General features: G+C 40.2%; 1 long non-coding RNA gene across 1 annotated transcript in view; it reads right to left on the bottom strand.

Annotated features, from left to right (window-relative positions):
* Positions 1–385: 385 nt before the first annotated feature.
* The window catches only part of LOC133616762 (uncharacterized), a 43,642-nt gene continuing 16,605 nt past the window's right edge, over positions 386–27,422 (bottom strand). The window contains exon 3 of the long non-coding RNA XR_009816901.1: positions 386–820. This is a non-coding gene — a long non-coding RNA (uncharacterized lncRNA). The remainder of the gene's footprint in view (positions 821–27,422) is intronic.

The raw sequence follows: 27,422 nt of genomic DNA, 5'->3' as shown, positions 1-27,422 counted from the left end.
GCCTCATGCCTTATACTAGAGCCTGGTGTGTACTCTCGCGTCACGTAACATGCATAGAAGATGCCGTCTTGTCCCCTCCCCCTGCGTAGCTTCACATAAGGCTTACGTACACCTCCCAGAAATCCTAGGTTCTCGTCGCCAGCGACGCAGAATGGAGAGCTGGTATTGGTCAGTTTTTGCCAAGGAGGTCCCTGAACACAGGCGAGCAGACTTCGTGCATGAAATGCAAAAATTATTTAATGAAATAAAACAGCAGTCATTAAAGTTTTGCACTAAAACTGATACATATCTCGGTGTGCTCTAAAAACAATAATTGAATGTGTAATTTTTCAGCCTTTTTTTGTTATATTTGCGTCCAGATTAGTCACAAAGTACAACACTCTTTTTAACTTTAATTGCCAATCTTGTGCCAACAACAGGTTCAATTCCGACCCATAGTTTTCTCATGCACACACTTCTCATTCAATAATCTTTATGTTTACAAACATTTGTGAACTCTGATCATGACTATACAGATTAACACCAGCATATCGTTAATTAACAATAATTATTTAACAGTTCTGTTGATTTACAATGACATGATTGCTCTCTCTTGTTCCATTTCCCCAATGGCCGAATAGCGTCGCAAATAATAATAGCGTCCTCTGCCGTGACTCGTTCAGAAGTTGCGCGGTCCATCTTCACGGCGGTATTGTCCTCTGGTTTGAAAGTAAACTGAGGATTCTGAATGATTACTTCCAGTGGAGACAAAGGTGTAAATAAGACCGCCCACAAAACGGCGCATCCTGAAGAGACGCTCAGAAAGCTACTTGAAGATGATCTGTAAAACATAATTTATGCAACATTTGGACCAAAGAACCACCACTACATGTTATGTAGACCACAAAACAGTGTTTAAAATTTAGAAAAAAAATCATAATATGACCCCTTTAATGCGCCTAATGCGGTGCGCCTTTTGTATGAAAAAAGACCTGAATAGACCCACTCATCTGCAGTGCGCCTTTTAATCCGATGCGCCCTACAGTCCAAAAAATACGGTAATGGACGAACTGTGAACTTGTAGGCCGAGGTCAATCACACAACAAGGTAGAGAAATCAGCGCACCAAAACAAGTATTTGTGTCCACTTAACATGCAAGTGTTTGAGTGACTGGTTAAACCAAGGCTGCAGGCAACACTCAATGCTTATATTTAGCACATCTTGAAACCCATTTAGCCTAACTTTCTGTAAGCAGGAGAAGGCTGGTCTTACTGAAGAACGAGCAAGTGTTTATGTTGAATACAGTCACGGAAGTGTTTGCACAGATAAACAGCTTTATTTGACTCTCACGCCACAATGCACCACAACACATGTAATAGAGACACAGACTGGGGTATACAAGCTTCATGTCACTCGAGGAACATTTCTTCAATTGTTGGAATGAACACTTCCATGCATAACAATCACAGGGATGTCTCGCACTCTGATTATATTCTTTATATTGATGCATGCAAAGTAGACACTCCCTGAAAAACAGGCAGCAGATTAGACATTGTTACAGCGACCCTTGTGGGTAATCCTTGCTCGAACGACACACGGAATGTTCGTCTCCCAAAACACAGGTTGGGATTAAAGCGGAGAGTTATCGACATGTGCAGCACATTCAAAGAGAGGCCAATTAACATAGAGAGTGAAGCAAGCTGCACTGCTTTGTGAGAGGAGTGTGGAGCCGAGCTCGTTCTTCTCCATAAACAACTTCCTTAATGAAGAAGTGGGTGATGACAAACTCTTCAACTCCAGTCCATACGCACCACAAGCTTTATTAAAAGGAAAATGACTGAAAATGTAGTCTTTGTTGTCACTGCCATCATACACTCTCCTTCCTGGGAATACATACATTAAAGGCCTACTGAAACCCACTACTACTGACCACGCAGTCTGATAGTTTATATATCAATGATGGAATCTTAACATTGCAACACATGCCAATACGGCCGGGTTGGCTTACTAAAGTGCCATTTTAAATTTTGCGCGAAATATCCTGCTGAAAACGTCTTGGTATGATGATGCCTGCGCGTGACGTCACGCATTGTAGAGGACATTTTGGGACAGCATGGTGGCCAGCTATTAAGTCGTCTGTTTTCATCGCAAAATTCCATAGTATTCTGGACATCTGTGTTGGTGAATCTTTTGCAATTTGTTCAATGAACAATGGAGACAGCAAAGAAGAAAGCTGTAGGTGGGAACCGGTGTATTGCGGCAAAAGTTGTGCCGGATAACGCACCCCCGCCGTAGAATGCACCCCTTGACTGTTGTGCCGGATAACACAGCCGATGTTTCATTGTTTACATTCCCGAAAGATGACAGTCAAGCTTTGCCATTGGCCTGTGGAGAACTGGGACAACAGAGACTCTTACCAGGAGGACTTTGAGTTGGATGCGTAGACGCGGTACCGTGAGTACGCATGCAGCTGCGGCTTCCAAACATTTGATCGCTTGCCCGTACAAGCGTGCCGCTATGTGCATGTCACGTACGTAACTTTGGGGACTTTGGGGAAATATATGTGCTGTATGAACTTTGGGGAGGTGAACGGTACTTTGGGCTGTGGGATTGAGTGTGTTGTGCAGGTGTATTGGCGGGTTATATGGATGGGAGGGGGAAGGTGTTTGTTATGCGGGATTCATTTGTGGCATATTAAATATAAGCCTGGTTGTGTTGTGGCTAATAGAGTATATATATGTCTTGTGTTTATTTACTGTTTTAGTCATTCCCAGCTGAATATCAGGTCCCACCCGCCTCTCACAGCATCTTCCCTATCTGAATCGCTCCCACTGCCCTCTAGTCCTTCACTCTCACTTTCCTCATCCACGTATCTTTCATCCTCGCTCAAATTAATGGGGAAATCGTCGCTTTCTCGGTCCGAATTGCTCTCGCTGCTGGTGGCAATGATTGTAAACAATGTGCAGTACAATGTGAGGAGCTCCACAACCTGTGACGTCACGCTACTCGTCTGCTACTTCCGGTATAAGCAAGGCTTTTTTATCAGCGACCAAAAGTTGCGAACTTTATCGTCGATGTTCTCTACTAAATCCTTTCAGCAAAAATATGGCAATATCGCGAAATGATCAAATATGACACATAGAATGGACCTGCTATCCCCGTTTAAATAAGAAAATCGCATTTCAGTAGGCCTTTAAGCGTTAACAATATAAATGGTCCCTTTTTTGACTTAGTACTTTCGGTGCTCCAACAACATATATCTTTGTTGTGTTTTAGAAAGCAAAACGTTGATAGTCAGTGGTCCACACACCACATCTTATACTTTTGTCTTGGTTTATTTAAATGATTAAGACAGCAATTCTCATTTGATGCATGGTTTTTAGTTTTACAGGTACAGTATATACAACACCCAAAACCAGTGAAGTTCGCACGTTGTGTAATTCGTAAATAAAAATAGAATCACGTAAGTGACAATATTACGGACCTTCGATCCCTCGAATTATCAAAAACGACATCGGTGTGTAAAGGAAATCACCACATGGGCTCAGGAACACTTCAGGAAACCACTGTCAGTAACTACAGTTGGTCGCTACATCTGTAAGTGCAAGATAAAACTCTACTAAGCAAAGCGTAAGCCATTTATCAACAACACCCAGAAGTGCGGCCGGCTTTGCTGGGCTCAATCCATCTAAGATGGACTGATGCAAAGTGTAAAAGTGTTCTGTGGTCTGACGAGTCCACATTTCAAATTGTTTTTGGAAACTGTGGACGACGTGTCCTCCGGAACAAAGAGGAAAAGAACCAAACTTCAAAAGCCAGCATCTGTGATGGTATGGGGGTGTATTAGTGCCCAAGGCATGGGTAACTTACACATCTGTGAAGGCACCATTAATGCTGAAAGGTACATACAGTATAGGTTTTGGAGCAACATATGTTGCCATCCAAGCAACGTTATCATGGACGCCCTTGCTTATTTCAGCAAGACAATGCCAAACTGCGTTTTACGACAGTGTGGCTTCATAGTAAAAGAGCCCGGGTACTCGACTGGCCTGCCTGTAGTCCAGACCTGTCTCCCATTGAAAATGTGTGGCGCATTATGAAGCCTAAAATGCCACAGCGTAGATCCCAGACTGTTGAACAACTTAAGCTGAATATCAAGCAAGATTGATCTCCTCAGTTCCCAAACGTTTACTGAGTGTTGTTAAAAAGAAAGGCCATGTAACACAGTGGTAAAAATGCCCCTCTGCCAACTTTTTTGTAATGTGTTGCTGCCATTAAATTCTAAGTTAATGCTAATTTGCAAAAAAAAAAAATAGTTTCTCAGTTCGAACATTAAATATATTGTCTTTTCAGTCTATTCAATTGAATAGAAGTTGAAAAGGATTTGCAAATCATTGTATTCTGTTTTTATTTACAAATTACACAACGTGCCTACTTCACTGGTTTTGTGTTTTGTAATTTATCATTATTTATTTATGAAAGAGATGTTTTTGTTAACAAGTTAAAGTTGTTTAATGATAATAAAGCATGTTTAACACATATAGATTATTTTCTTTCATGAAGACAAAAATATAAGTTGGTGTATTACCTGATTCTGATGACTTGCATTGATTCGAATCAGACAGTAGTGCTGATAACGTCCACATTTTCAAATGGAGAAGAAAGAAATGTCCTCCTTTCTGTCCAATACCACATGAAAGTGGTTGGTTTTTGGCATCTTATTTATCCAGCTTCCATACTCCTTTTTATACACTTTACAAGAAATACATTGGCGCCAAACGTCGTAGCTTGCTAGCTTGTGCACGCCAGCTTTCTGAGACTCTTATTTTGTTAGCGCAGGCAGGATGAAGCAGCGCTTTTATTGTGATAGGTAGGAACTGTGCAGTCGGTCTTAAGAGTTTTGACGGCAGGTACGGCACGAGAGTCCGTTGAAATAAAAAGTGTTTCTTGCCTTCCTGTTGGTAATATTTTCTTAATAATGAGTTCGCAGCAGCCAGCCTCATCTCACAAGGCCCTCGGGTGTCGTGAATGTCAATCAAGTGACGAAAGTGACGTCATAGGGAAGATTGATGATTGCTAATTTTTAGGTGTATTTTTCTAATGCCTGGCTGGCGATCGACTGACACACCCGCTCGCGATCGACGTAATGGGCACCCCTGATGATGGAGGGCGTGTCTGCAGTCAACTGAAAAGCAGAATCCAGGGCCACAGCGGCGCTGTACTCCATCAGTTTTCCAAGTTCTATCACAGCACATCGCTTGTTCACCCTCCATCTGCCTTCTGGAGCTGTCAAACGCGGTGTAGATTTCACTAATTCAAGCACAGTTTTCACAGATGAAGGGTGATCTAACTGGCATTGCTTACTGTCAAGTTCCTGGCAATCCAGACTGCAGTGCTGAAGGTCTTTTTTGAGTCCCAGGATTTGGAATATATGTTCTCGCCAGACAGAGTGTTTTCCACTCTCAGAGCTACGTCCTCTGACCTGCTCCTTCTTTAGCTCTCCTCGAGCCACGGGCAGGTGGAAGGCTTGCAAATGTTTTTAAACACATTTAACAACTGTCGTAAGGTCCGTTTTACGTCATATGAAAGAGAGACCTGTGTCGTGTGAACTCATTTACCAAATTCCTAAATTCAATATGGACTTTATAATGTAACGACTCGGTAAGGTATGTACCCCAGATGCAGGCATACTTGCCAACCTTGAGACCTCCGAATTCGGGAGATGGGGGGAGGGGGTGGGGGGGTGTTGGGGGCGTGGTTGCGGGAGCGGGGTTGGGGGGGCGGGGTAGAGGTGCAGGCAGCATACACCTTCCCCTGGGTATGCTTCCTTCGAGCTGACCTGGATGAAATGAAATTCTTTTTTCCAATCATTTTGGAACTTGCAAGCGTATTTCTTCTTCTTACTCGTCGTCGCCATGTCTCTTCTTCGTTCTTCTGCTTCGTCTCTTTCTTGTTGTGTGTGCAGTTGTGCACTGAGCTCCAAAAGCCGTAGATGTTATTGTAGCGTCCCGGAAGAGTTAGTGCTGCAAGGGGTTCTGGGTATTTATTCTGTTGTGTTATTGTTGTGTTATGGTGCGGATGTTCTCCCGAAATGTGTTTGTCATTCTTGTTTGGTGTGGGTTCACAGTGTGGCGCAAATTAGTAACAGTGTTAAAGTTGTTTATACGGCCACCCTCAGTGTGACATGTATAGCTGTTGACCAAGTATGCTGGCATTCACTTGTGTGCGTGTGTGTGTGTGTGCGCGTGTGTGTGTGTGTGCTTAAAATTAACGTTATCATTAAACCAGTTAAAAGATCATACAACGTGTCAGCATTTCTTGATATCTTCGAGTAAAGACCATTGTTAAACCCGTCCAACGCTACATTATTATGTGACTGTTTATATGGAGGAAAAGCGGACGCCTGGACAGCATGCGCATGTTAAGGGGTGAAGATTTCAGGTGAGAGAGGATGCTAAAGGCAATGCCTTTAAGGCACGCCCCCAATATTGTTTTCCGGGTGGAAATCGGGAGAAATTCGGGAGAATGGTTGCTTTGGGAGATTTTCGGGAGGGGCACTGAAATTCGGGAGTCTCCCGGGAAAATCGGGAGGGTTGGCAAGTATGGATGCAGGGGCGGAACAGCAGGTAAAACAAAAATGTTAATTTAACAAGATCCTGAAGAAAAAATAGACAACTGGAAGGCTGGAGACAACTGGAGAAAGACTAAGTATAGCCAAAAACAACAAAGGTTAATTCACAAAACAATTGGAGTGCTGGCTGACATGTAAAAGTGAAAGAACCAGCAACGCATGGCTAGAACCCCTGAGCCTAAATAGCAGCAAGAATCAGGTGTGTGCAATTGCCTTATGGCCATAACCTCCGCCTAAAAATATAATCAAATAGTATTTCAGAACCGTGCCATCAATTTTCAACAGCAGCTTTTTTTCTGCTGCTTTTATTACTTTTACACTTAACTCCCACACTATATCTCTAAGCAGCAACCTTTTTGACTCGGTTGCTCCATTCATTAATAGGCGACCAAAGCCAGCTGGAGAGCCATGGCTTAATGACACTACTGGTGCGAATGTTGTCATGAAGAAAGAAAGTGGCAAAAAGATTATCATCATGAACTCTAAGAGACTGTCTGACTGGTTTTAAATCTCATCACAACACAGAAACAGCTCTTTTAAAATGTTTTAATGACCTTATGTGATAGCTGATGCTGGTAGTTTATGGAGGTTGATTTGTGTCTTTATTACGAAAGCTTTTTTTTGACACTGAATTTGTGTTTGAAATTAAATTAAGCTGATCATTTCCATGAAAAAAACCCAGTGTTTTAAAATGTAGTGTATACAAATTCAGTGTAAAAAAAAAAAGTCAATGTACATGTGGAGGGAGGTGTGGCCAGCGCTGCCTGCAGGAGCAAAGGTCACCGCCTCTGTCTATGGTGTTGAGGGCAGAGCACCATCAGATAGGGGCGGGGCAAGTGCCGACGGCGAGACACAGCTGACAGGTGATTAGATTTCCAAGGTGGCACGAGTTAATCTAATCATATGTTGTTTATAACAGTAAGCGGCCGGTAACAGGAGGAAAGAGAGGTTACGGAGGTGACTGAAAAGTCACGTCCTGCTGGAGAAACTTTGAGAAATTCTATGTACATCAAAACCTTGCTTAAAACTGCATGCTTGGCTCCTGTGCCGTGTCTAACAGTGGAACTGCTAGGAAGCAACTTCTACAGTATACATTTCAGAGTAAAAAATTAAATGTATAAAAATTTATTGTAAAAATGTTTTAAATCAATTTAATTTGTTGCTTCAAAAAGCAAGACTCTCTTCCAGTAAAATAAGGCTAAAGCAATCGATCTTGTCTCAGAACCTGCCAATGAAGTGTCAAGTTTGACGTCTCGTGACACGGGTCTTACAAAACAGCATAAACAAGCAGTTAACTGTGCTACCTGCATGGGCATAATACAACATAATACAGACTTCAATGCGGCAAACTATAGAAATGATTCCAATGGTTAAAATCTGAACTTTTGAGTGACATACGACCGGAGTTAGTACAGTAAGTGATGTTTCATTATATTTGTTGTCTCTCATGAAGTCTCCAGTGAGTAGTCATCAGTGATGTTGGCGAAGGAAAAAACAAACGTGATGTGCTTTTGAAATTAATGCACTGCTGTATGCTTAAAATGAACAAAATACGTACATAGTACATGTCATTGTGTATGTGCCTGTTACTACATATAAAACACTGATGGAAGAGTTTTTTAAGCGCTTTATAGGCAGAATAGAGCGACTCCCATTGTAAGCATATTTTTTGTGCTGCCACAGGGATGAATAGATAAAAAAACCAAAAACATAAAATCCCTTTTAAGTTATTTGCCGATGACGTACAGATGTGTCTACCTTTTCAATTTCCAAACTGACTCACCTAAAGCACTTCTTCATTGGCTGAGATGTATGTAAACGACTGGAGGTCCAATAAATGTTCTCAGTTTAAACAACACAAATCTGAAATTGCAATTTTTGGTGAGCCCGATCTCTTCTTTGGCTGAACAGTTCCCTGAGCCCACGTGGTCCTACTGCCACCCTTCTGCAAAAGGTATTGGTGTTTTTATTGATAATTATTTTAAACTTGACAAGCAAATATGCTCAATTGTGAAAACTACCTTTGTTTAGTTTAGATTCCTTCGGAAGCTCAAATCATTCCTGCCCATAACAGTGGTGCACGCACTGATAACATACTGTACCATTAGGAATACTGCAATTATCTATACTTTGAGATTAATCAGTCCTCCACTCGCTATTTATAATTGCTCCAAAAAGCGGCTACACACCTGCTCACAGAAACGGGAAAGCTTAGCTGGACATTTTACATTTTTTTGTTTATGCTTTTTTTCCCTATTTTTTATGGATAGTTCCATTTTTCATATTTATTTAATTTAATTTCCACTTCTATTTTGTTTTTACCATTGTATTTATTTGTTTGTTTAGCTGTGTTTTATTAAAAAAACAAAACCAGTGAAGTTGGCACGTTGTGTAAATCCTGATTAAAAACAATACAATGATTTGCAAATCCTTTTCAACCTATATTAAATTGAATGGACTGCAAAGACAAGAAATGTAATGTTTGAACTGAGAAACTTCATTTTTTTTTTTTTTATTTTTTTTTACAAATAATCATTAATTTAGAATTTAATGGCAACACATTGCAAAAAAGTTGGCACAGGGGCATTTTTACCACTGAGTTACATGGCCTTTCCTTTTAACAACACTCAGTAAACGTTTGGGAACTGAGGCGACCAATTTTTGAAGCTTTTCAGGTGGAGTTCTTTTCCATTCTTGCTTGATGTACAGCTTAAGTTGTTCAACAGTCCGGGGTCTCCATTGTGGTATTTTAGGCTTCATATTGCGCCACACAATTTTAACGGGAGACAGGCCTGGACTATAGGCAGGCCAGTCTAGTGCCCGCACTCTTTTACTACGAAGCCACGCTGTTGTAACACGTGCAGAATGTGGCTTGGCATTGTCTAGCTGAAATAAGCAGGGGCGTCCATGAAAAAGACGTTGCTTGGATGGCAACATATGTTGCTCCAAAACCTGGATGTACCTTTCAGCATTAATGGTGCCTTCACAGATGTGTAAGTTACCCATGCCTTGGGCACTAATACACCCCACATCCAATCTTTGCACCAAGAACAGTCCGGATGGTTATTTTCGTCTTGCTGCTACGTTATAGATTTAAGTAAAGTCTGAATGTCATTAAAACAGTTAACTCCATCTTTTGACACTTCTTCCACTCCCGTCCTTGCACGCTACACCGCTACAACAAAGATGACGGGGAGAAGACGCTGCCGAAGGTGAGCCACGTAAATAAGACCGCCCACAAAACGGCGCATGCTGAAGCAACTGTCAGAAAGTGGCTTGAAGATGGTCTGTAAAATATAATCTATGCAACATTTTGACCAAAGAACCACCATTACATGTTATGTAGACCACAAGGAAGTGTTTTCAATTTAGAAAAAAAAGTAATATGACTCCTTGAATGCGCCTTATATATGAAAAAAGATCGAAACCAGACCATTCATTGCTAGTGTGCCTTATAATCCGGTGCGCCCTGTGGTCCGGAAAATACTGTAGTTTAATATATCTTTCTGTCCATAAAGTAGACAGGCTACGTGGTATTATAATGTCTGTCTCCCTATTTTAAACAACTATATACATCCATGCAGGAATATTGTTGGAATGCTGTAAAAATCACTAACATATTATTATATTTGTTAATCTACTGTTATTAGATTTACCGTTTCATTGTATCCACCGCCGCGATACATTGTAGGAACCGCCTTAGTGATTAAATATAGTTTTGGGGAAATCCTTCAGTGTGTGAATGTGTGTGTGTCAATGGGTGAATGTTGAAATAGTGTCAGAGTTTGAGTACCTTGAAAGTAAAAAGGCATTATAGAAGTATAATTCATTTACCATGTATATTGAACACCAAACGAGGCGGGTGTATCTTAGCCTGGCTCTGTGCTTTGTACACTTCCATTGTCACAAATTATCTCATTCACACGAAACAAACGTTAAACCAGGGGCTTCTTTCTTCTTCCAACAGGGCTGGAAAATTGTGTAGTTGCCTGTGCTGGTAATACAAACACTGGATCGCACTATATTGTAGCGTCCCGGAAGAGTTAGTGCTGCAAGGGGTTATGGGTATTTGTTCGGTTGTGTTTATGTTGTGTTACGGTGCGGATGTTCTCCCGAAATGTGTTTGTCATTCTTGTTTGGTGTGGGTTCACAGTGTGGCGCATATTTGTAACAGTGTTAAAGTTGTTTATATGGCCACCCTCAGTGTGACCTGTATGGCTGTTGACCAAGTATGCTTGGCATTCACTTGTGTGTGTGAAAAGCCGTAGATATTATGTGACTGGGCCGGCACGCAAAGGCAGTGCCTTTAAGGTTTATTGGCGCTCTATACTTCTCCCTACATCCGTGTACACAGCGGCGTTTTAAAAAGTCAGAAATGTTACTTTTTGAAACAGATAATAATAATAATAATAATAATAATATAATAATAATAATAATAATAATAATAATTTTGAAACCGAAACCGATAATTTCCGATATTACATTTTAAAGCGTTTATCGGCCGATAATATCGGTATTATCGGACATCTCTAATTTCAATGGTCGAAATCTGCGCTTTTGAGTGTTATACGAGTTATTACGGTAATCTAGGTCACAGCATCTCAGACCAGGAACAAACCAGAGTGGGCAGGGTTTGTTTTCAGAGCAGCCAGCCCCAAACGCATGTGTCAGAAACAGATGCGGAAGCAGATTTTTATGTGATAATATATCATATTGTTTATTACACTTTGCCTTCATATTTTGCTGTTTTTTGCATTTTTGTTGTGTTTTGCTTGATTGTAAAAGATACACAACTATTGGTCTGAGAAGTAAAAGAGGAGCGATGTTCATATGTTGTTAATATTCAGTGTTTTATTGTTCATAGTTAATATTGTAAATCCAACTTTCTTTATTTTAATGTACATTTTGGATGTCCCATTCAGTAAAAAACTGTAAAATGTCATTCCATTTTTCGGAAGTTGTCTGTCACAACATTTTAAAAACTCTATCGGACATTGTGACTAGTATTAGTGTTCCTGAAAATAATGGACCCAAACACACACACTGCACAGCAGATTTGTACAGCTAAATGTGTATATATTATTTATACACACATACACTTCAGCCCCCCAGACACATTTTTCTCTCTCAATGTGGCCCCCCGAGTCAAAATATTTTTCCAGCTCTGATGAATGGCGATATCCGCTGCAGGAACAATGGCAAAGTACATCGCAATCTTTTCAAATTCCAAACAGCCGAAATGCACAACAGGTGCCAACAGGTAAAAAAAGATTTTGCAAAAACATTTTTAAGATAGATACTTCTATCTATAGATTATCTAGTGCTAAACAATGGGGTTGAAATGCACTAGAAATGGCAAAAGTTTGCACGCCACTGGCGACACTTGGGCCCAATCCCAATGTTCACCCTACACCACTACACCCTCGAAATGAAGCAACAAGGGGTAGAAATGTGTAATCTTACCTAGACATTGGGACACCACTTGCTACGTCACTGCATAGTTGATGTTCGGGCACGTAAGCAACTACGTACTTACGTTTACACAAACGTCCCACCTGGGGTTGTCCCGATACCAAAATTGTGTTACCAGTACATGTACCAAAATTAATATTGACATGTATTTTGATACTTTTTTATATTTTTCAAAATAAAGTAGACCACAAACATTAGTATTGGCTTGGTTTTAAAAGAAAATCTTATGATAAAACTTATTCAATATATGTTTCTTATTGCACTTAAAGAACAATTTTAGAAGATTGGAATCCAAATTAAAGAACATTAACATTGGGCTTTTCTTAATGCAATCAAAAACACTTTACAATTTTACATATAACCTTCCATAATCTAGAATCAGGTTAGAATAGAATATAAAGCTTTATTGTATTATTGTTATTGTTTTAAATGCTTCTTTATTTATGGTTGCCAATTTTGATCAATGTTTTAAGACAAATACAATATTTAGTAAATAGTGAAAACAATACAATGGCTAAAAATACACATATAAGACATGTAGCAGGTAAAACACACATTGTAAGGATAAACCACAAATGAAATAGTGGGAATTTGTTTTGAAATTCAGTCATTTCAGTTTCCTTTCTTTTTTTGAATCCTGTTTAGCTACTCAGGCAAATCATATTGTTGATGTCGATGCTCATATTTGCTGTATAGATTTACTTTACAAAAAAGAAGTGTGGAATACTTCTCCTGTTGCCTTATTTGTATTTGACTTTATTAAATGGATTTATTTAATGTTTGGCGCAGCCGGAACAGAGCAAGAGGGGATAGAGAGAAGAAAAAAAGGTGGACAGATGGGTAAATTGCAGGGACGAGAAGGGGATAAGACAGGAAGACAATATCCATCCATTCATCCATTTTCTACCACTTGTCCCTCTTGGGGTTGCGGGGGGATGATGGAGAACGAAAACAAAACCAACAAAACAATAACATCAGCAAATACTATATGTACAATTATGACATGAGAAATGATAGCAAAGAACCAGTTACCTAAGTAGTTAGTAGTAGTAACACAGAAATGACATTGAACATTATTGCACTACAAATGGAACAAGAAACATATAGAAATAACACTATTGATGAATAATAATGAATGAATGAACTGTGTTGTGGTTTGTTCTGCAGTGACTTCACACCTGCTTCTGAGTGCTATTCTCCTCACCTGTTACTGGTAGGCAATTGGTAGACTCACCTGTCCCTGATTGCCATTCAGAAGGGTTTTTATTAGAGATGTCCGATATTATCGGCCGATAAATGCTTTAAAATGTAATATCGGAAATTATCGGTATAAGTTTCAACCTCTCGATTTTCCCGGGAGACTCCCGAATTTCAGTGCCCCTCCCGAAAATCTCCCGGGGCAACCATTCTCCCGAATTTCTTTCGATATCCACCCGGACAATATTATAGGGGGCGTGCCTTACAGGCACTGCCTTTAGCGTCCTCTACAACCTGTCGTCACGTCCGCTTCTCCTCCATACGAACAGCGTGCCGGACCAGTCACATAATATATGCGGCTTTTACACACACATAAGTGAATGCAATGCATACTTGATCAACAGCCATATAAACAACTTTAACACTGTTACAAATATGCGCCACACTGTTAACCCACACCAAACAAGAATGACAAACACATTTCGGGAGAACATCCGCACCGTAACACAACATAAACACAACAGAACAAATACCCTGAACCCCTTGTAGCATTAACTCTTCTGGGACGCTAGAATATACACCCCCGCTACCACCAAACCACACCCCCCCAACTCCGCCCACCTCAACCCCGCCCCCATCTCCCGAATTCAGAGGTCTCAAGGTTGGCAAGTATGCTCTAATATACTTTGGACTGTGCCTTCATTGTTTTTGTAGCTGTTGTTTTGAGGCATGTTTAAAAAAATTTTTAAATAATGCACTTTGTGAAAGTCAAAGTATAGTATTTCCCATAGTTGTAGTGGGTATTGGGATTATCTCAGGGAGAGCATGTCCCAAATTCCAAGCTGCTGTTTTGAGGCATGTTAAAAAAATAATGCACTTTGTGACTTCGATAATAAATATGACAGTTGTTCTCTTATTTTGGAAAACCTTGTTGTTGACTGATTGATTGAAACTTGTATTAGTAGATTGCACAGTACAGTACATATTCCGTTCAATTGACCACTAAATGGTAACACCCTGTGGAAGTCGCTTCCTTCCGGGTTCGTTGGGCCACCAGTCACCGACATCACCACTCTTTTCAGGTTTAACAATAATGTTTATTTTACAATAAACGTCGAAAGTCTTTGTGGGCTTTTCAGCAATTGTCTTTCCTCAATCAAGAACACATATGGTTTCCCTTCAGAATGGTCTGTCTTGCTCTCGCTCCCCTCGTGCTTCGCCAACCGCCATTAACAACCCCTTCTCCTTCCTGACTGCTGCCTTTAACAGAGCGACAGGTGATCAGACAAACACTCTCAGCTGTGTCATCTACTCACCTGCCGCTAATCTCGAAGCCGATCCTGGCACGCCCCGCTTCGGTGCAGGTCCGCAAGCCACGCCCCACCCCACACACCCGAATAAGTTTTTCAACTTGTTTAAATCGGGGTTCACGTTAATCAATTCATGGTAAAGTTACATTGTTTAATGCATCCAACAAAATTAGGCATAATAATGTGTTAATTCCATGACTGTATGTATCGTATTGGTTGATATCGGAATCGGTAATTAAGAGTTGGACAATATCGGATATCGGCAAAAAAGTCATTATCGGACAACTCTAGTTTTTATACTAGTGTCACCTGCTTCTCAACACTGATTCATTGTTTCCTGTAGACCACTGTGTTCTGTTTCATTTTGCATGTGTTGCCATCCTGCTGCTACGCCTTGCACCACTCCTTGTTTCCATTCTACTTAAAGAATTCAACTTTTTTACCTGCACGCCGCTTTCTGTCATTCTAAACACACCGCACTGTGACACAATTTGGATTAGGATTGGAGAGAGCACAAGAATTTTAAGTAAAAGAAAAAAAAACCTCCAATGGTGCCAGTGCCTCACCAGCCATAACCCTAACCTCATGTTAGAAAGTTAATAACACCAATAAACCTATTTTCCTATTTTGTTCATGTCAAATGGTTGGCTAAAGGAAAACCACCAAGTTTGGAGGTTTGAGTGTTGGCGAGAGAAGCCAAAGTCTACCACTTTGTTACTCTGATTTGGTTTACATTGAAGTTAAAGCAGAGGAATGTGAAACTGCTGTTTACATTTCAGACAGACTGTTCCCGTATTTCCGTCTGTATCCACGGAAAACTTAATCCTAGCAATTATGAAACACATGTTCTAACCAATCAAAAGAGGGTGAAACATAGTTTAACATTTATTTTACATTCTGTTGGAGATGCAAAATATGTCCATTTTAGATTTGGTTGATATTATTTTGGTACTCATTGGCCGGATTTAAACGTTTTCTTCCTGTAATAACAAAGAGTAACAAAGTGGTAGACTTTGGCTTTAGAGCTAAACATTTTAAAGGATTACCGTATTTTTTCGGATTATAAGGCGCGCTTAAAATCCTTTCATTTTCTCAAAAATCGACAATGCGCTTTATAACCTGGTGCGCCTAATGTACGGCATAATTCTGGTTGTGCTTACCCACCTCGAAGCTATTATATTTGGTACATTGTGTAATGATGAGTGTGACCAGTAGATGGCAGTCACACATAAGAGATATGTGTAGACTCCAATATGATGGCAGTAAATAACACCAAAACTTTAAATGTTCCATTGAGAATATAGAACATTACACACGTCGCTCAAAAATCTGTCAACATGTTTTCAGTACAACTTTGGTAAGCTATGAAGCTGCACCGCTTGATGGATTGTCAGCGCATTAAACATACAAGTATTATTATGGTGTGTGTATAAGGACCGCAAAATGGCAGACATATTATCTGGTGTTTTGTTACGCAATATTATGCAAAATCAACTTTTTTTTACCTTCTGGTACCTGTTGATCTGTATGTGGGTTCTGCATGAGGACTGAAAATTTGCGCGCGTCCGTCGTAGTCGAGGTAGTAGTTCTTACTTATATCTGTCAGTAAACTTGCTATCAAAGCGCTAAAAACTGTTGTGGGTCTACATAATTCACCCACAGAACTTTAGTTATTAGAGGGTTCCAGTTGGACGGTTTTTCACGGGACACATTTCCGGTGTTGATGTTGCATTATTGAGCCACGGATGAGGAGATGCTGCTCCGTTGTTGATTGAAGTAAAGTCTGAATGTCATTAAAACAGTTAGCTCCATCTTTTGACACTTCTTCCATGCTACACCGCTCCAACAAAGATGACGGGGAGAATACACTGTCGAAGGTGAGACACGTAAATAAGACTGCCCACAAAATGGCGCATCTTGAAGAGACGCTCAGAAAGCTACTTGAAGATGTAAAACAATCTATAAAACATATTCATTTTCACCAAAGAACCACCATCACATGTTATGTAGACCACAAGATATTTTTTTAAATTTAGAAAAAAATCATAATATGACCCCTTTAATGCGCCTTACAATCCGGTGCGCTTTTTGTATGAAAAAAGACCTGAATAGACCAGCTAATCGGAAGTGCGCCTTTTAATCCGGTGCGCCCAATGGTCCAAAAAATACGATATACCACTCGTATATTTGCTGTAGTCCGCTTTTTAGGTCATATTAGCATGTGCAAGATTACTTTAGAAAACTTTTCTTCCCCACTGGTTTGTCCAAAACATTATAAACACAATTTCACCATTGACACACCCCCTCCCCTCCCTGGCTGGCCTGTACAGCTCCCGCTGTCTCAGGAAAGCACAGAGCATCCTGAAAGACCCATTCCAACCACCAAGAACTGCTACCCTCGGGCAGACGCTATAGGGTGCTAAAAGCGGGCACAAATAGACTAAAAAACAGTTTTTACCCAAGAGCCATAGTAGCATTAAACAGGCTTGAGTGAGCACAATGTGTCCGTCATGTCCTCATGTATCATGTATTTTTATTTTTTCGGACTATAATGTGCAATAATGTTATATGTGTATATGTATATATTTGCATATGTATGGATATATGCATGTGTGTGGATATATACATATATATAGACAGATATCTTCTTTTTTATCTTTTTTTTACTATTTATAATACTAAATTATTGTGTATGCACCAGTGACATGCAGTCAGGGGAGGCAGGTGAGGCGGGGCCTCACGTGCCATCATGGAAAGAAAAAAAATGTAAAAAGAAAAAAAATATTTAAATTGTTATATGTATCCAGTGATTATACTATAAAGTTATTTTCCATTTAACTTCACCAGTTTTTGATTATTTTTATTCAAAATCGCTGAATTTTCACATTATTCGTTCAAATACTGAGAAGAGACTTGCGGTGATCAGCAGCCAGTTGAGCCTCACCATGAATTGCGCAATGACTCGGCTAACTGCTGGCCGGCTGTGCAGTGAGACCGTATTGCTGTATGAATTATATTATACATTTCCATAGTTTAGTTAGTTGAGGTATATAATGTACAGTGTATTTTGTCAACAACTGTATGTGTGTAACGTATTTCTTGTGCTGAGCAATCATAAAACGGCTGCGAAGACGCACTGGCTGAGGCACGCAGTAATCCCGCCTCCTGGTGGTAGAGGGCGCTAGTGATCCCATCATCCCAGGGATAATTTTTGAGACTACTCAGCTGCAGAATAAGTAACAACAAGCAGCAACAGTTAGCGATCGTTGTTTTTTTCCTCTCGCCTGGAATTTTAACATGGAGGATTACATATCTAAAATAAAACAGTTTTAGTTATGCCCGTTTGATTGTGGACTATTACTGACACCTTGTGGCGATGGGAAAATGCTGTGCGTCATCAGTTTGGGCACTTTCGGTTTACGATGTTAGTTCAGTTCATGAGACAATAAGAAGTAGACAAGTTGTGTTACCTCTTACAAGCCTTGGAAAAGATAAGTCTGTAAGTAAACTGTTTAACTTGTTTATTTGGCTCAATATGAAGGTGGATAGTGGCTAAATTTGATAGTAAGATGTGTATTGAAAAACGATTTTTGTGCACTAATTTAATGGATGTTTGAGGACTTAAAATGGCTGCTGGTTGTGTATTTCCACCATAGAAATAGTTTCAACACTCAGCAGTGTTTGTTGGATGGTGGTGCTGTGTATTTGTGTGGAGCTGATGTTTACATATTGTGTATTACATTTCAGTGTGTTGATTGAATCATATAGATTATACATTGTCATTGTGTGTATTTCAGTTTTACAAAAAAAAAAAAAAAAAGTCCAGTGCAAGACAAAGCAAGATCAACAACAATAAAGAGCCTAAATGGATTCATCTGCTTTGGAACTTTATTAGAGCGTCCTGGATTGGTTGCTAGCTGTCTGCCAAGCTGTATAACCTCAACACATATAGTGAGGGCAGAACAGTTTTCTAAACTGGACTTTCAATCGAAGCAGGAGGTAATAATTAAAGGAAGATCTCCATCGAAACGGAGAGACTTTTAAAACTTAAGAAAGATAAAGAAGACTTCTATAAACAAGTTATCGATGCTTTTGTTCAGAAGGAGCGGCGCATGGACTTTATTTATAAGTAAAGGTAAGACCATAATATCGTTTTTTTTTATTAAATGTGCTTTTTTGTGTGCTACAGTTTATATGTGTAAAGTTAAAGTTAAGTTTGTCACGATGGGGGGGGTCGCAGCTTGCTGCGGGGTCGTTCTCCCAGGAATGCAGACGAACCACTCCGGACATGGCGTGTAGGTAAAAACATGATTTATTTCTCAAACTACCAAAGTAGTACCAACAAAATTGAACACAAGGCGAAGGCACAACGTGTTGATCGCACTTGGAGCTAATGCTACTTCTTAGCATGGACTAGGGACAAACAATACTCAGGTAACTGTGGCATGAAACAAACAAGACTTACATAGCATGGCATGAATCAAACACTTAGCATAAACTAGATACAAGGCAAAACTCACGTAGACAGGTTGCATGTGGCAAACAATTACGCCAGGCCGACTTACTGTCAAAGGCAAACTTAAATAATGCCTCTGATTAGTGCTCGGGTAGCAGGTGAGCGGCCGAACACTAATCAGAGACAGGTGAACATAATTAGCAACTGGTGCATGAGTCCAAGACGTAAAACAGGTGACATTAATGGTTGTCAAGGTAACAAGCAAACAAGGAAGTGCAACCAGGAACTATGGAGTCTTTAAACAGAAAATAACATAAAATATGATCCAAACCACAGATCATGACAAAGTTAAAGTACCAATGATTGTCACACACAGTAGGTGTGGTGAAATTTGTCCTCTGCATTTGACCCATCCCCTTGATCACCCCCTAGGAGGTGAGGGGAGCAGTGAGCAGCAGCGGCGCCGCGCCCGGGAATCATTTTTGGTGATTTAACCCCCAATTCCAACCCTTGATGCTGAGTGCCAAGCAGGGAAGAATGCTGGTATGAGCTTTTAAACATAACCCGTTAACTGCTGCCAATCAAATGGTGAATAGGATACTCTTTAGGGTTCATATGTTTGTAAATCTGACTGTGATGAAGTCAGTGCCTCACCAGCCATGAACCTCACCGCACGTCACTGGTATGCACCTTAGGGGATCTGCTCCAATTACTTTGTTCTTTGAACCTGTTCACTGTATTAATGACAAATAAAACTATATTCTATTCTATTTTAACAGTGTTCAGGAAGCAAAACTCTCTGCCTAATGCAGGAAACATTAAGCAAGAAAAAAACAGCCAGTCAGAGACGGGAAGTCAACAAAATAAAGGCATTGCTAAGATGCACATCATTACAACGTTTTTACTGAAAGTGTTTTTAGTGGTCTTTAAATGCATATACACCAAAGCATGGCATACATATTGCTTCACAGAACGCCTTTGTTTTTGAGAAAACAAAATACCTACTTACAGGACATTATGCGTATGCTGTCAGATGGCACACAAACAAATTCCTGTACATCACTTTTCTACCTCTGCATGCTTGAGGCGAATGTGACTTAACAATGCATGTATTTACAGGTGTATTTTTGTGTGTGAAAATACAGGTATGCTTCGTCGCCTCTAATTACTTTGGTGGAAATGTGTATGCGTCAGCAGCAGCTGACAGCATAATCAGCCCATGGTTCACTTTTTATAATGTGTAATCACGCATACACTTACATACACTTGCTGCACACGCACACACACACACACGGAGACAATAGTCTGTCTCTAGGGAGTTCCCACCCTGCATGAGAGTGACACAAGTCTTCCCTGGCCAAGACATTTTGCCATGGTCTTTCTGGTGTAAACTGATAGCATATATTATAATCAAGGCAACATGTTGTTTGAGATGTGTATTGTAGCAGACAAATGCATATTTTGTGAACAGTATTTGGTAAATGTGATATATTTTCTATTATTATTAATTAATAATTTTAAAGGCCTACTGAAATGCGATTTTCTTATTTAAACGGGGATAGCAGGTCCATTCTATGTGTCATACTTGATCATTTCGCGATATTGCCATATTTTTGCTGAAAGGATTTAGTAGAGAACATCGACGATAAAGTTTTCAACTTTTGGTCGCTGATAAAAAAGCCTTGCCTATACCGGAAGTAGCAGACGAGTAGCGTGACGTCACAGGTTGTGGAGCTCCTCACATCTGCACATTGTTTACAATCATGGCCACCAGCAGCGAGAGCGATTCGGACCGAGAAAGCGACGATTTCCCCATTAATTTGAGCGAGGATGAAAGATTCGTGGATGAGGAAAGTGAGAGTGAAGGACTAGAGGGCAGTGGGAGCGATTCAGATAGGGAAGATGCTGTGAGAGGCGGGTGGGACCTGATATTCAGCTGGGAATGACTAAAACAGTAAATAAACACAAGACATATATATACTCTATTAGCCACAACACAACCAGGCTTATATTTAATATGCCACAAATTAATACGGCATAACAAACACCTCCCCCCTCCCGTCCATATAACCCGCCAATACAACTCAAACACCTGCACAACACACTCAATCCCACAGCCCAAAGTACCGTTCACCTCCCCAAAGTTCATACAGCACATATATTTCCCCAAAGTCCCCAAAGTTACGTACATGACATGCACATAGCGGCACGCACGTACGGACAAGCGATCAAATGTTTGGAAGCCGCAGCTGCATGCGTACTCACGGTACCGTGTCTGCGCATCGAACTCAAAGTCCTCCTGGTAAGAGTCTCTCCAGTTCTCCACAGACCAATGGTAAAGCTTGACTGTCATCTTCCGGGAATGTAAACAATGAAACACCAGCTGTGTTTGTGTTGCTGCAGTCGACCGCAATACACCGCTTCCCACCTACGGCTTTCTTCTTTGCTGTCTCCATTGTTCATTGAACAAGTTGCAAAAGATTCACCAACACAGATGTCCAGAATACTGTGGAATTTTGCGATGAAAACAGACGACTTAATAGCTGGCCACCATGCTGTCCCAAAATGTCCTCTACAATTCTTTGACGTCACGCGCTGACGTCATCATACCGGTACGTTTTCAGCAGGATATTTCGCGCAAAATTTAAAATTGCACTTTAGTAAGCTAACCCGGCCGTATTGGCATGTGTTGCAATGTTAAGATTTCATCATTGATGTATAAACTATCAGACTATGTGGTCAGTAGTAGTGGGTTTCAGTAGGCCTTTAATATTATTTGGACATGTTAAACTTTGTACTGTTTTATTGTGTAATCTTTTTTCCATGTTCGAATAAACAATTAGTTATAACTGAACGATTAATTGCATTTACAATATAATCAGAAGATGAAGTAAGTTTCTAATCACAATGTATGCGGTGGTCACTCGCAGGTGGTGATGCACATGTATCACACATATCTGTGGGATTCTGTTCAGCCCCTAATAATAATAATAACAACTAGATGAGGCAATTCCTGAAGGAATTTGTGTGAATGCTCCAATGCTGAAGTTGAACTGAAATCCTGGAATTTTTTTTAGGATTGTTGAAGTAGATCACACAAATCCCTAACAGACTGAATATTTTGAAGTTGGAATAGTTTGAATCAGAAGGAACATGTGGGAGTTGTGAGACTTTGAAGAATGTCCCATTGATTTCAATGGGAATTTCCAAAACATTTGGTAAATTTCGGGAAAAGCGGGAATTTAAAAAAAAAAAGGTAAACAACTTGAGTGGTCTTAATGTGTTGAAATGGTTGGTGTTGGAATTTTTCAAATCGGCCAATAAATGTTGAAGTACTAACATGTTGAATTGATAAATGGTATTACGGAATTCCTGGAATTTCGGGAAAACTGGGAATTTTTCCAGTTTAAAAATACACTTTGTTTTTTGTCCTGATTAAGAGGAATGTTTTGACGGTGGAACGTTTGAAATGCATTGACAAATGTGGAAGGAGTAGTCGCCAGAAAAAAGGGTGGGAATAGGGCTTTGGAAAACCAGGAATTCTGGAAAATCCTGGAAATTTTTTGAACTTGGAAAACAAGGTAGTTTAAATTTCCAGGATGGTGGAATGTGTTCAAAGGCGGAATGGTTTGAATCGGTTGAAAAAAATGTGGAAATGGAAGTTTGAAAAATGGCCAATTCATTTTGAATGGGAAAAATGTCCCAGAAAAGCTGGAATTCTGGGAAATCTGGGAATTTTGGAATTTGTCAAGGGGAAAGCCAGTGATTCTCGAAAAGGCTGAACAGTTTGAAGTTCGAACGGTTTGAATCAGGTGAAAAATGTGGAAGGTAGAGCACGCCAAAATCTGGAGAAGAATAATAATAAGTTTAATAAATAGATACATTTTGGTGTAGAAAACCATATGTGTGAATGTTTTGGAGCATTGACATAGTAATAATAATAGATTACATTTATATGGCGTTGTTTGGACACTCAAAGCATCCACGAACTGATGGAAACGTGGCTGCCAATATGTGCCTCCAGTCTCGCCAACAGCCACCAAAGATTCATTCCCATTCATACATTGGTGTGAGCGGCACTGGGAGAAAGGTGTGTGAAGTGTGTTGCCTAAGAAATTAGAACACAGTGGCAGTGACAAGAATGGCAGAAGCTGGATTCGTACCAGGACCCTTGAAGTTTCTGGACGCCCCATCTACCAACTGAGCCACGCTGCCACACTATACAGTGGTACCTCAACTTACAAGTGCCTTAACTTACTTTAAGAGATAAGAGTTCTCTCTCAGCTTTTTATTTTGCTTTAAGTCAAATCTGGGCAAAATACGGCCCGTGGGCCACATCCGGCTCATTAAGATTTTTAATCTGGCCCGTCGGACTTTGTACATAATTTTTTTAGACCTTTAACATCAAAACTGTCGCCGCCATTATGATGTGCAGTGCTGTTTTTAAATGACTGTAAGTCTTGAACTATAGAAAGTATTTCAATGGTCGAAATCTGCACTTTTGAGTCTTATACGAGTAATTACGGTAATATACGTCACAGCATCTCTGACCAGAAACAAAGCAGAGTGGGCGGGGTTTGTTTTCAGAGTAGCCAGCCCGAAACACGTGTGTCAGGAACGGATGCGGAAGCAAATTTTTATATGCTAATATATCATATTGTAGGCGTGTATTACACTTTGCATTTGTAGTTTGCTGTTTTTTACATTTTTGTTGTGTTTTGCTTGATTGTAAAATATACATAACTATCGAGGAGCTGGTCTGAGAAGTAAAAGAGGAGTGACGTTCATATGTTGTTAATATTCAGTGTTTTATTGTTATAGTTAATATTGTAAATCCCACTTTCTTTATTTTAATGCACATTTTGGGTGTCCCATTCAGTAAAAAACTGTAAAATTCCATTCTGTTTTTTGAGGTGGTCCGTCATAACAATTTTAGTATTCTATCAGACGGTGTGATTTTTGGTATTGGTGTGCCTGAAAAAAAGGGACCCAAACTCACATACTGTACAACAGATTTTTACATCTAAATGTGTATATATAATTTATACACACAAACACCTTGGCCCCCCAGAAACATTTTTTTCTCTCAACGTGGCCCCCGAGTCAAAATATTTGCCCAGCTCTGCTTTAAGTTAATAGCTTACCTTGAGTTACAAGCATTTTCAATGTCGGTTGAAGTAATATTTGCAACGCGGTTGCTGTTCCTGCTTTGTCTGCACAAGAAAACAAACGCACATTTTGATTACACTGTCTGAGCACTACTCAGAGATTGACATCCTGCCCTCAAACCATTGGAACTAAGAAAGTGTGTAGGAGCAGAAGACCAATGCAAAGAAACAAACCATTAGAAATATGTCCTACCTGTTAGCAACTTACTCTGCAAAAAGCTGCGTGGCATGCGGCCACAAACTACAATCGTGTATCCATAAAAGTATTGAGAAGCTTCCAAAGCTACATTTAAATGTGTTCTGTTTAGTCCTAGCTCCACAAATTGGATGGTCGAGCATTACTTTTGGCCCACAGACAATCCATCACTCAAATACGTCCATTTGCAATTTCCTACATTTCCATGGTCTGTGGATCTGGTGTGGTGCGTGTGACCCAGGGAACACGCTTGGGAGAAGTTAGGGAAAGCATTGGAGAATGACTTACAGGCTTTGAAGAGATTCTAGACCAAAATCTGCCATTTTAGGAAGGGGGAGCGATGCACGGTTACACCAAATATGGTGGGGATGGTGTGCTGTTGATCTCAACTTGGGACGTTGTGGAACGTCCATCAATCCATCCATTTTCTACCGCTTATTCCCTTCGGGGTTGCGGGGGGCACTGGAGCCTATCTCAGCTACAATCGGGCGGAAGGCGGGATACACCCTGGACAAGTCGCCACCTCATCGCAGGGCCGTTGTGGAATGGTGGCTGGAATACTTAGAAGACCTCTTCAGTCCCAGCTACACATCTTACTATGATGAAGCAGTGCCTTGGGACTCTACGGTGGTCTCTCCTAACTCGAAGGGCTGAGGTTGCTAAGGTAGTCAAAAAGCTTTTTGATGGCAGCGCTGTTTAGATCTGTCAAGATTTCTTTAAGGGTCTGAATGCTGTGGGGCTTTCTTGGTTGACAAAACTCTGTGGCATCATGTGGACGTCCGGGGCGGTGCCTCTGAATTTGTAGACCTAGGTGGTGTTTCCCATTTTTATGATGGTGTCTAACTATTGAGGGAACACACTCCACAGCCTTCCTGGTACGGACTATTCAGTGGTATTGAAGAGGAGGATAGTCGGTTCTCAGATTCAAGCGAGGCAGTGTGATTTTCGTCATGGTCATGGAACTTTGGACCAGACTACATGTGTTTTGTGGACTTATAATTTGACCGTAGACCTCTGGAAATCCTATAGGGAGGTATATATACAGTATATTGTATCGACTGATTTTTTTTAAGTCCTTCTAGTGGGTTTGTCTGTGTTGTCATCATCTGCCCATACAAAAGTCTAGTTTTCTTGCATGTTCGCTATGCTTGGCGGCTTGTTATTATGTTTGTATTGCGATACACCCTCTGTGCGCATGCACTCTTTTTTCTTCTATTACAAACCCCAAAAACAATGAAGTTGGCGCGTTGTGTAAAAATCGTAAAGAAAAACAGAATACAATGATTTGCAGATCCTTTTCACTGCAAAGACAAGATACTTAACATTCAAACTGGAAAACGTATTATTTTTGCAAGTATTAGCTCATTTGGAATTTGATACCTGCAACATGTTTCAAAAAAGCTGGCACAAGTGGCAAAAAAGATTGAGAAAGTTGATGAATGCTCATCAAACACTTATTTGGACCATCCCACAGGTGAACAGGCTCATCTCACAGGTGAACAGACTCATTGGGAACAGGTGGGTGCCATGATTAGGGATAAAAGCAGCTTCCATGAAATGCTCAGTCATTCACAAACAAGGATGGGGCGAGGGTCACCACTTTGTGAACAAATGCGTGAGCTAATTGTGGAACAGTTTAAGAACAACATTTCTCAACGAGCTATTGCAAGGAATTTAGGGATTTTACCATCTAAGGTCTGTAATATCATTAAGGTTCAGCACGGACTACAGTGGCGGGCTTGCACAAATTTTCAGGACTTATGCACATCTCAAATACACATCAGCATGTACCAGAAGGTAAGAAAAGTTGGTTTTGCATAAGATTGTGAAACAAAACGGCAAATAATATGTCTGCTAATGGGTGCCATTTTGCGGTCCTTATACACACACCATAGTAATACTTGTATCTCTGACTACGGTAGCCGTAATGGGCCGACAATCCATCAAGCGGTGCGACTTCAAAGTCATACTAAAACATTCTGACAGATTTTTGAGTGCCGTGTGTAATGTTCTTTATTTTCAATGGAACAATTAAAGTTTTGGGGTTGTTTGCTGGCGTTATATTGTATATTACATGTACCAAATAAAATTGCTTCGAGGTTGGTAAGCACAACCAGAATTATGCCGTACATTACACCATACTTGCCAACCTTGAGACCTCCGATTTCGGGAGGGGGGTTGGGTCGGGGGCGATGGTTGGGGGCGTGGTTAAGAAGGGAGGAGTATATTTACAGCTAGAATTCACCAAGTCAAGTATTTCATATATATATATATATATATATATATATATATATATATATATATATATATATATATATATATATATATATATATATATATATATAAGAAATACTTGACTTTCAGTGAATTCTAGCTATATATATATATATATATATATATATATATATATATATAAGAGAAATACTGGGAGGACGTTAATGAAACTGCCTATCAATAAACCCACATAAGAAACCAAGAACTCGTACTCGATCATTCTACAGTTATAACGTGATTGGGAAGTCACGCTGTTTATATTGTGGGAAAGCGGACGTGAAAACAGGCTGTCGACACGTCACTCAGGTCCGCATGGAGCTGGAGGGGGCGTGGCCTCCAGCTCCGCCTGAATTTCGGGAGATTTTCGGGAGAAAATTTGTCCCGGGAGGTTTTCGGGAGAGGCGTTGAATTTCGGGAGTCTCCCGGAAAATCCGGGAGGGTTGGCAAGTATGTATTACACGCACCGGGTTATAAAGCGCACTGTCGATTTTTGAGAGAATGAAAGGATTTTAAATGCGCCATATAGTCCGAAAAAAATGGTAATCGAACTCTGGTCTTGTGCAATTTTTTTCAGAACTAACCAAGACCATCTTTGGAAATAATGTCTCCCAAGTTCACTTTGATTAAATACAATTATTTGAACAAAAGGTGTTTTGATATAAAGAAGCATTTGCATAGTAATACATGTGCGAATTTCTGTTTTACGAAAGATACGCAAAACAGTAAATGTAAGCTGTTC

This window comes from Nerophis lumbriciformis, linkage group LG14 (assembly GCF_033978685.3).
Source record: "Nerophis lumbriciformis linkage group LG14, RoL_Nlum_v2.1, whole genome shotgun sequence".
Lineage (NCBI taxonomy): Eukaryota > Metazoa > Chordata > Actinopteri > Syngnathiformes > Syngnathidae > Nerophis > Nerophis lumbriciformis.
Note: the sequence above shows the minus strand (reverse complement) of the source record. Positions and strands in the feature narration are given on the sequence as shown.